Source organism: Mesoplodon bidens (genome assembly GCF_964165515.1).
Source record: "Mesoplodon bidens genome assembly, chromosome: 3".
In the NCBI taxonomy this organism is placed as follows: domain Eukaryota; kingdom Metazoa; phylum Chordata; class Mammalia; order Artiodactyla; family Ziphiidae; genus Mesoplodon; species Mesoplodon bidens.
This window is the reverse complement of record NC_138178.1, coordinates 150,864,161-150,874,913: the sequence shown is the minus strand read 5'-3', so window position 1 is coordinate 150,874,913 and position 10,753 is coordinate 150,864,161.

Sequence of the window (10,753 nt, the reverse complement as noted above, 5' to 3'; positions counted from 1 at the left end):
TGGTGAGGCTGCCGCGCTGCCAGCCGGCCGGGGCCTGTCCTCCCGAAGGTGCCCCTCTGTCCTGGCACCCAGGGGCACCGCGCCGTTCCTCCTCTGCACTACCGGAAAAGAGCCGAAGACGGCATGGGCTTCGGACTCGGACCTTGGCAGACATGCCTGCCTTACCTTACACTTGTGTGGCCTTGGGCAGGTGACATTGCCTTCCTAAGCCTCAGGTTCCTCAAATATTGAAAAAAGCAATAATCACTTGCCTCGCTCCCTAACCCCGGAACAAAGAAACAGAACCCCAAGGAACCTCTAAAGGGCTCCCATTGCCCTTTAACCGAGCTGAAGATCTTCACCAAGTAGGCTTACTTCTGCATCCACATCTCCTGATCTTCCATAGTGCCAACTCAAACTGTCTCCAGCCGAGCTAATTGTTCCCCATACATCCTGTGCATTTTGGAGGCCGTTCATTTGTCACTCTACCCCCAGAATATAAAATCCATGAGATTAGGGACCTCGTCTGTCTTGTCCACTGATGTATCCCCAGCAATTTTTTTAAATTACAGTTTTGTTGCGATATAATTGACATGTAGCACTGTGTAAGTTTAAGATATACAGCATAGGGAGGGAGATGCATGAGGGAAGGGATGAGGGAACAGATGTGTATGTATGACTGATTCACTTTGTTATAAAGCAGAAACTAATAAAAAAAAAGATATACAGCATAATGATTTATGTGTATCATGAAGTGATTATCACAAAAAGCTTAATGAACATCCGTTGTCTCATAGAGGTACAAAATTAGAGAAATTAAAGAACTTTTTCTTGTGATGAGAACTCATGATTTATGCTCTTAAAAACTTTCATATATAACTTACAGCAGTGTTAATCTATCATGTTGTGCGTTACCTCCCTAGTACTTATTTATCTTATAACTGGAAGTTTATACCTTCATCCAATTCCCCCACCTCCCTCACCTCTGGTACCCACAAATAAGATTTCTTTCTCTATGAGTTTGTTTGCTTGTTTTTGAAGTATAATGTATCCCCAGCACTTAGAACAGAGGTTGTCACAGTTTAGGTGTGCAATAAATATTTGTGGGCTGAATTTGGGCCTCCCAGCTCTGGGAAGACCATGCTTCAAAGTGAAAGCAGGTAGCACTCCCTCTACTCTTTAGTTTATCCTCCCCGTAAAGCCCCAGGCCCCTGAGTATCCACTTTTATAGTTCGCCTTCCTATTAGAAAAGGTGTTCTATAAGCTTCAGTTTGAATTAAGAATGAATGAATGAATGAGCCACTTGGTGCCTACTCATGTTGGTTTCTTTTATTTATTTATTTTTTTTTTGCGGTACGCGGGCCTCTCACTGCTGTGGTCTCTCCCGGTGTGGAGCACAGGCTCTGGACGCGCACGCCCAGCGGCCATGGCTCATGGGTCTAGCCGCTCCGCAGCATGTGGGATCTTCCCGGACTGGGACACGAACCCGTGTCCCCTGCATCGGCAGGCGGACTCCCAACCACTGCGCCACCCGGGAAGCCTCATGTTGTTTTCTTTAGCTGAGTCTTCTTGCCTGATCCTTAGGAGCTTTATGATGCCTTCACTCACCCAAACCCTGAAAGCACTTCCACTGCAGTTGTGGAGGGATGAGCAGAAGCCCTAACTTTAGAGAAAACATCCTTGTCCTGCAGCTGCCTCTGATCAAGTCCTCAGCATCCTTCACCTTGATTATTTAAAAAACTTCCTGGGGACTTCCCTGGTGGTACAGTGGTTAAGAATCCCCCTGCCAATACAGGGGACATAGGTTCGAGCCCTAGTCCGGGAAGATCCCACATGCCACGGAGCAACTACGCCCACGCGCCACATCTACTGAGCCTGCGCTCTAGAGCCCGCGAGACACAACTACTAAGCCCACACACCACAACTACTGAAGCCGAGGCCCCTAGAGCCCGTGCTCCGCAACAAGAGAAGCCACCGCAATGAGAAGCCCGAGCACCGCAACGAAGAGTAGCCCTCACTCACCGCAACTAGAGAAAGCCCACCCGCAGCCAAAAATAAATAAATAAATTTATAAAAAAGTAAAAAATTAAAAAAGCTTCCTGAAAGGACCTGGGCCTCCACTCTTACTTTCTCTAACTTATCCTCCACACCTGTGTCAAAGATGTCTTTGAAATGCAAATCTAATCCTGTCACTCCCCTGCTTAAAGTCCTTCGGTTGTTTCTCTGTCAGTAGGGTAAAGTCCAAACTCTTCAATTTGACCAGGCACCTGATAACCTGGCCTCTGGCTATATTGTGATCCTCTCCCTACCTTCCCCACCCCCATTCTCCCAGGTGCTGAGCTTTAGTTCTATTTCACTCCTTCACATCTTTACCCGGGCTGCTCCCGACTCCTATTTGCCTAGGGACTCCTAATCATCCTCTAAAAGTCTTTTGAATCCCTTCCTAATCCCCTCTAGCAGAGTTAACAGATACCTTTTCTGTTTTTCCAAAGCATTGTGTCTGTATCTCCACCTTGATTGTAATGTCATTTTTACCTGTCTGTCTCCTCTATTGGGCACAACAGCAGAAGGAAAGAGATAACTCTATTTTCCTAAATCCCCTGCACAGGACACAGTGGCTGGTACTCTGTAGGTACTCAATAAATACAGTGGAATGATTAAATACTGCCATGCTGACAAGCACTGCTGGATGCAGCTAAAGAGTCCAAAAACAGTAATCAGGACTTGTGACAATCCTTTGCAGGGGTTGCTGTTAATATTTCTTAGATAACTACTTAATTTTTTCAGTTTTAAATAATTAATTTTTGAGATTCTGATTGAGAGTTTAGAAGCTCAGGCCTGGATAATGTGGCAAAGCATTTCTCCTGGAGTTTCAGTGATTGCCTAAGTTAATTAGATGTTACAGTCTTAGACACCACACACGTAGGAGTGCACACACACACACAGTTGCGTGCAAAATTTCTCTCACAGGATAAAGGTTAAAACTGATTTTCTTGAGAATCACATATGAGCTTCCGTGGAGCCCAGGGTCCAACTCAATAAGCTCACACCTTCTTCTGTATTTAAAGCCTTTCAGGACACAGCATCATCTATTGGGACAGGAGTTGATGAATACAAGTTCATAAACTTGTGTTTATGGCAGGGTTCAAAAGAAAAATTTTATGGCAAAATATATATTCAAAAGGGTGTATAAATATATGTGTATGAGTTAAAGAAAAGTAACAAAAAGAATACCCACACTCACCATGCAGCTTAGAAATGGCAAAGAAATGGCAAAGCCCGGGCTTCCCTGGTGGCACAGTGGTTGAGAGTCTGCCTGCCAATGCAGGGGACGCGGGTTCATGCCCCGGTCCGGGAAGATCCCACATGCCGCGGAGCAGCTAGGCCTGTGAGCCATGGCCGCTAAGCCTGTGTGTCCGGCGCCTGTGCTCCACAACGGGAGAGGCCACAACAGTGAGGGGCCCGCGTACCGCAAAAAAAAAAAAAGAAATGGCAAAGCACTATGTGACCCTCCTTGCTGGTTGTCCCAGAGTTAACCACTGCTATACTGAATTATATATTAACCATCCCCAGGCTTCCATTGCAGCTTCAATATGCATGTGTCCTAAACTGTACACATGTTTTTGTTTATTCTTTAAATTGAGGAAAAGATGTATTTAGTTTCAAATTATATAAGAAAAAGAAATGTTTCTAGGAAGAATAAATGGCTCAGTTAATTTATAAAAACACCACAGAGAGGGCAGCTCAGCTTAAATAATACACACAACATTCTTTTTCTTTAACTGAAACTCCCCAGTATTCATAAGTGTGGTCTGAACTATACACTCACATCCTTACTTATATTTTTTCTAATATTATTGACCAGATGATAGATGGAGCTAGAGCCTGGGGTCCATAAAATAAAGACTATACCCTATATTCACTTTGAATTACTCATGATACCTAGATTCCATCTGTCTATCTCTTCATTCAGTTGTAATTAAAAATAATGGATAGATGAGTACTCAGCGAAAATCTAGACATTTTGGCCTATTTTTAAACGTAATATAAATGGAATCACAGTACCTGTGTCATTCTGTGATTTACATCTTTCACCTAACATTACATTTTGAGGCTTTATCCATGTTGAATTGAGCTTTAGTGCATTGATTTTCATTGCTGTATTTCACAACATTCACTCCACTTCCCAAAATGAAGGAGGAGAAGTTGCTAAAATTCTAGTGATGTTGGGGGGAAATGATTTGGCCAGTGAGTTCTCCCCAGCTCTGCCAAAGAAGCGGGCTTTTGGCCCAGCAAACAGCCTCCCCAAAAGTGTTCAGACCTCTGCTGGAGGGGGAAGCCGCATAGCCTTCCTGCAGAGCTGAGATGCCATATTTTTGGTGCTGGCCTGGTTTCCATATCCTCAGGATGCGTGAGGGGTAGAGAGAAAGATGTTCACTTTGGAGCTGACTCTCTGGAGAATCTAGAAGCTGAGGTCAGGAGCTCCCTGCTGGAGGCCAGTGTAATGGGTGAAGCTGGGTAACTCAGTCTCAAAATATCAAGGGGCTCCGTGGATCCTTAGGCAAGGACAGAAGAGATGGCATTTCAAGAAGGTCCTCTCTGAGCTGGCTTTTCTGGACATCTGAGATGCGGTGGGAGTGGGAGATGGCAGGGGGGCAGCCAACCAGCTCTGGCCTCTATCTGCATATTCATAACCCCCCCACACTGGTTGGCTGCGCTAGGCAGCCCTCACTGTCCCCAGTGCCAGCGGCTGCAGCAGGGCTGGGTCTGTCAGATGGTGCCTTGCACTGAGAAGAGGTGGGAGGCTTCCCTTACCCAGCCACAGGCACCAGGCCTGCCTGGGGAGGAAGCAGGGAAACCAAAATCACTTCAGGACTGTGGCTGTGTTGCTGCTCCAGCTCCTGGGGTGGCGAGCCCCACCTGGCTGAAGAGCCCAGGACCGGACCTCCCTGAGGGCGTCTTCTCTGTGAGTAACACCATCCCTCCCATTTACCTTGCCAGAGCACTTTTTATGATGATGGAATGTTTATTTTAAAAAATTTCAAGTATGCAGAAAAGTGGAGAGACTAGAGTAACAACACCTATCTATAAACCTATCACCTAGATTTAACCATTGTTCATATGTTGCCATATTTGCTTCATCTATTTTTGTTGGCAGAAATACTTTCAAGTAGATCACAGACAGTGAGACTTTTCACCCCTAATACCTCACTCTCTAATACCCTGGTATGCATCTCGGAGCAGTTTTGAAGCTCATCTTTCATTAGGTTCTCAGACAGTCTTAGTGAGGGGGTGATTATCATCCCCATTTTAGAAAAACAGATAAGGCGTAAAGTGTGGCTTGAGGGCAAATGGCTGGGAGTAGAACCCAGACCTACTAACTCTCGGCTCGGAGCACCTGTCTCAGCGACATGAAAGAAACTCTTTTGTCCAGGGGTGTTGTCCTAGAGAACAGTGAGACATGGAGCCACTGTGTGACCTTGGGCATGTCACTCTACCTCTCTGGGCTTCAGCTGCCTCATCCATACAGCGAAGGTATGGTTTGACAATCAGAGATTCCTTAACACTGGTCTGTGATGTTTTCACTGATTTTCAGAAAAGGCAATGTAAAGAGGTTTTTTTTACAAAGCTACATTTATTTGGATAGTATGCCCTTCCTGTTTTTTTTTTTAAACAGAGTGGTTAAGATTCTTTTTTTTTTATGAAATAAAAATAATAGTAGGTTGCAGTCTTTTATACTTATTTTTGTGCCCTTACCACAAAGAAAGTGTCAGCAACTCTCAAGCTGATCCTTTTTTTTTTTCATTTTATTAATGATTGAAATCTAAAAGTCTGGAAACCACCCACTGTACCAGGTGATCCCTAAGCCCATTCCAGTGCTAAAGTTCCAGGGCGATGGGGCCTTCCAAACCTACCCTACGGGGAAAGGAAGCTGCAATTTAAGGAGCACCTATTATCAGTGCTGGAGAGTGCAAGCACTGGACGTGTGTTAACACCTGTGATCCTCACCGAACCCCTAGTAAACGGCATTGTTATCAACCCCATTTTACAGACAAAGAAACTGAGGGAGGGAAGAGGCAAAGTTAACTTGTATAAGATCACCTAAGAGCTGGTGAGTCTGACCCAGATTCAACACCAGTAGATAATTCTATAATTCATGGGCACTAGTCACACAGACAACTAGGGCTTCCGACTTGGTTGTATCTATGTCTGTCGATGGTCAGGGCTGTGCCTATTGGGCCGTCAGTCTGACCTCCTCTCACCATTTCCATCATCAGCCAGTGCAGCGGGGAGAGCTACTCAGGGCTGGACCAGAGATGAATGGGTGCCCCCGCTCCCACCCACAGCCATGTGGGGGTGGATGATGCAGGGGACCCTCAGAAAATGAAGCAGAAGTGAGGTCGTATATGAAAACACCTTAGTAAAGCATGGAAATGCTGTATGTCCTTGAGATGTGCCACCTTGAACAAGTCTAAGGTGGCAGCTAAAGTTTGCTGAGCCTGCTAAGTACGAGGATGGGAGGCTGTTCAGAAATACTATGGATCAGGCAAAAAGGCATTCGTATACAAATGTGTGATTAAGTGATCGCTATTATGAATCACCCGTGGTGGGTCCTTAGATCCCATGACATCTGCACAGAAGAGGCTGTTTCAGGATAAGGCATTTTCCTCCATATTTCTCCAACCATATTGGAGTGGCGATCTACTAGGCTGGTCCAATCGGAATCCAACTGAGTCTAGGAAATGAATGAACAAAATCCTGCAAAGATAAACACTAAATTTTCCCAACAAAAACTTTGCAGGAACATTATCAAGGAAGTAACAATAAACCTCATATAAATCTGGTCTGAGCATCAGTCATAGGGATGAGAATGACCTAGCATCTCTTGGGCTTCACATGGGGCCTGAGCATCAGTCATAGGGATGAGAATGACCTAGCATCTCTTGGGCTTCACATGGGGCCTCTTATCTAAGGACTCCTCATAAGCCCACCTTTTTTTATTGATTGGTTCTTAGTGGCCCTGCTGGAGTTTGTCAGAAGTGTTTGCTGTTCCCTAAATGTAGACACACCACAGAAGGGGAAACACAGCCTGTGAGCTGCTGGTCTCACCCCAGCTGGCCCTGTGGGCAGCTCTTCCCCTTTGTCCTCTTGGGCAGAGCTTTTGGGAGATCTCAAGGGAGATCCCATGGAAGGGCACAGACTTGCAGGGAGAAAGGCTCTCATGTCAGGAGGTGATCTGTGCAGTTGAGCTGTCTTTTCAGCTCGTACCCATGGTTTCAAATACTTCAGCTGAAAAGAGATGACACACAGCTTCTTTCTTATGTCTATTATTTACTTGAAATTCAACCTCGCCCTCATTTTACACTTTCTAGCTAAAAAATCCTACATACCTTTGGAGTTAACTTATAAGCCCTGTGTTCTGTGCTTGTGTTTGTAGCTGAATTTTCTTCTCCAGTGAGGTTCTTCCTGTCTGGTGCCCAGAAATGTGTGTCTGGGAAAGTCAATAAGAGCAAAATGCCAGTTTTGTTTGTTTGTTTTAATATACTTTATTTTTTAGAACAGTTTTAGGTTCATGGCAAAATTAAGCAGAAAGTACAGAGATTTCCCATAAATTTTCTGACCCCAAACATGCATAGGCTACCCTATAAATGCAAGTTTTATTAAATTATCCAAGGCAAGGGATGCCTTTTTTTTAATTACGAGAGTGAGAACATACCCACTGAAAATATGGAAAATACAGAAAAGTAAAACGGAGAAATAGAGAAAAAAATTACCTATGGTTCTATCACCCATGAAGAACTATTGCTAACATTTTAATGTATTTCTTTCTCATCCTTTTCTTCTTTGTATTTTTTTTTTTTTTTTTTTTTGCGGTACGCGGACCTTTCACTGTTGTGGCCTCTCCCGTTGCGGAGCACAGGCTCCGGCCGTGCAGGCTCAGCGGCCATGGCTCACGGGCCCAGCTGCTCCGCGGCATGTGGGATCTTCCCGGACCGGGGCACGAACCCGTGTCCCCTGCATCGGCAGGCGGACTCTCAACCACTGCGCCACCAGGGAAGCCCATTCTTTGTATTTTTAATACGTGATTTTTCTCTCCTCTCTACTTACTATAAAATAATGTTTGACAAACTCTTCTCAAACATGATTTTTTTAAATGGCTGCATAATATAGCATCACATAGATGATATCATACTTTATAATTTATTTAACCACTCTCTAGTCTTATAAATAATATTAAGATAATCATTCTTGATATAAATCTGTGGGTATCAGATCTTTTTTTTAATTTTTATTTAAAAAATTTTTTAAATTTATTTTTGGCTGCATTGGGTCTTCGTTGCTGTGCGTGGGCTTTTTCTAGTTGCAGCTAGCGGGGTCTACTCTTCGCTGCGGTGCACAGGCTTCTCATTGTGGTGGCTTCTCCCATTGCGAAGCATGGGCTCCAGGAGCACGGGCTTCGGTAGCTGTGTCTCGCGGACTCTAGATCACAGGCTCAGCAGTTGTGGCGCATGGGCTTAGTTGCTCCGTGGCATATGGGATCTTCCCGGACCAGGGCTCGAACCCGTGTCCCCTGCATTGGCAGGCGGATTCTTAACCACTGCACCACCAGGGAAGCCCTCATTTTCTTTTTTTAATTTTTAAAAATGTATTTTATTTTTTAATAGCATCTTGATTTTACTTCGTAGATGTAGAGTCATTGACTCAAATGATATAAACATGTTTAAGTTTTGTAATATACACAACGTAACTATTTCTCCCAAAATATATGAAAAATGAGCAAGAAATACAAATGATGAGATAACATTTTCACCCATCATATTGGCAAAGATTTAGAAGACTGACTCTGACAAAAGACTGACATGCTCATTGTTGGTGAGGATGAGAGGATATGTGTTCTTTTAAAGATATGTTGGTAAGAGAGCAAACTGGCTATTTAAAAGTGTATATACAAGTAATGCATGAGTACTTTCTTATGAAAATCAATTAATACAGAAATATACAGTCAAAATTGAAAATTCTCCTTCAGACCCTCATCTTTACTCCCAATCAGTTGGGTGTAAACTGGAGGGCAACTGTGTGACAAGTATGAAAGTTTAACATACGCCTTGTTTTTGACCCAGAATTTCCACTTCTAGAAATGTAACATAAGAAAATAATAGGATAAGTTGCCAAGGATATAGATAGGAGTGTTCAACCCAATACTACTCATAATAACAATAGCAATTTACTATGTGCCAGGAGCTGCTCTAAAAATGTGACATCTGTTAACTCATTGGATCCTCACAACACCCCTATGATAACAGTAGGTACTATGGTTATTCCCATTTTGTTGACTGGAAGGCTTAGTACAGAGAGGTCACAAAGCTAGTAAGTGGCTCTAGGGATTCAAATCTAGGCTGTCAGGGGCTTCCCTTGTGGCACAGTGGTTAAGAATACACCTGCCAATGCAGGGGACCTGGGTTCAAGCCCTAGTTCAGGAAGATCCCACATGCCTCGGAGCAACTAAGCCCGTGCGCCACAACTACTGAGTCTGTGCTCTAGAGCCCGCAAGCCACAGCTACTGAGCCCACGTGCCTAGAGCCTGTGCTCCGCGACAAGAGAAGCCACTGCAATGAGAAGCCCGCACACCACAACGAAGAGTAGCCCCTGCTTGACAAACTAGAGAAAAGCTCGCGGACAGCAACGAAGACCCAGTGCAGCCCAAAATTAATTAATTAATAATTAATTAATTTTAAAAAAAATCTAGGCAGTCAGACTCCAAGGTCCATGCTACGAGTATAATGGTGAAAACATAAGAATGAACTAAGTGTCCCTAGAAAGGGAATTTATTAAATAAGTTATGGTATGGGAATTTATTAAATAAGTTAACTACTGTATGGTAGTTATCCATACAGTGGACTAATGGGCTTTCACAGTGTTGCTGTAGATTAATATTCATTGACACAAAACAGGGAAAAAATTGGAAGCTATAGAACTATGCATTTATGATTCCACTGTTGGTTTTTAAATGAAAGTAATTATGGAAATTTATCTGCACATAGAGAAAAACATTGGAAAAAATGATGAACACCAAAATGTTAGCTGTGATTTTTTTTCTAGGAGGAAGCATTATAAGTGTCTTTCTTCTCCTATTAATACATTTCTATATTTGGGGTAAAATGATTCTATGTTACTTTCATAATCTAAGAAAGGCAGTAAACCTGTTTTTAAAGGGTTGTGACAATGGCTACTTCGATCAGTGAATGTGAGAGTGCTGCTAGTTAATTTTCAGACAGAAAGCATTGTTGCTTCAGGCCACACCCAGATCAAGGACTCTGGGCAGCAGGCTGGCCCCAGCACAGAGGTTTCCTGTTTCTCAGCTGCCCAGATGCAGAGTTTCCATGATTGTCCTACAGAGACGGACGTAAACGTCTCTGGGCACCCAACCACAGCAGAGTCTGGCTGGACTTCCAGTTTCTGACCTCAGGGCATTCTTGCTGATTTTTGCTTCATTGAACACACTGAGTCCTGTCTTTTACTCTAGCAGTTGTGCCTTCCGGGGCACAAAGACTACACGGAACACTAGAAACAATACCTTCAATAACCCACAAGGGAGATTTGGCAGTTGGTGGTTCTAGGCTGTTCTATCTACCTGTCTGTCTGTCTCTTGGTCTGTCTGTGTTGATTTTGTTTCATGCACAAGGCTCTGTACTAGGTGCTAAAGAGATCTGAAATAATGTACCTCTAATGAGGAGACAAAAGTCAGTCCAAAGTGCTGAGAGAATAATTTATT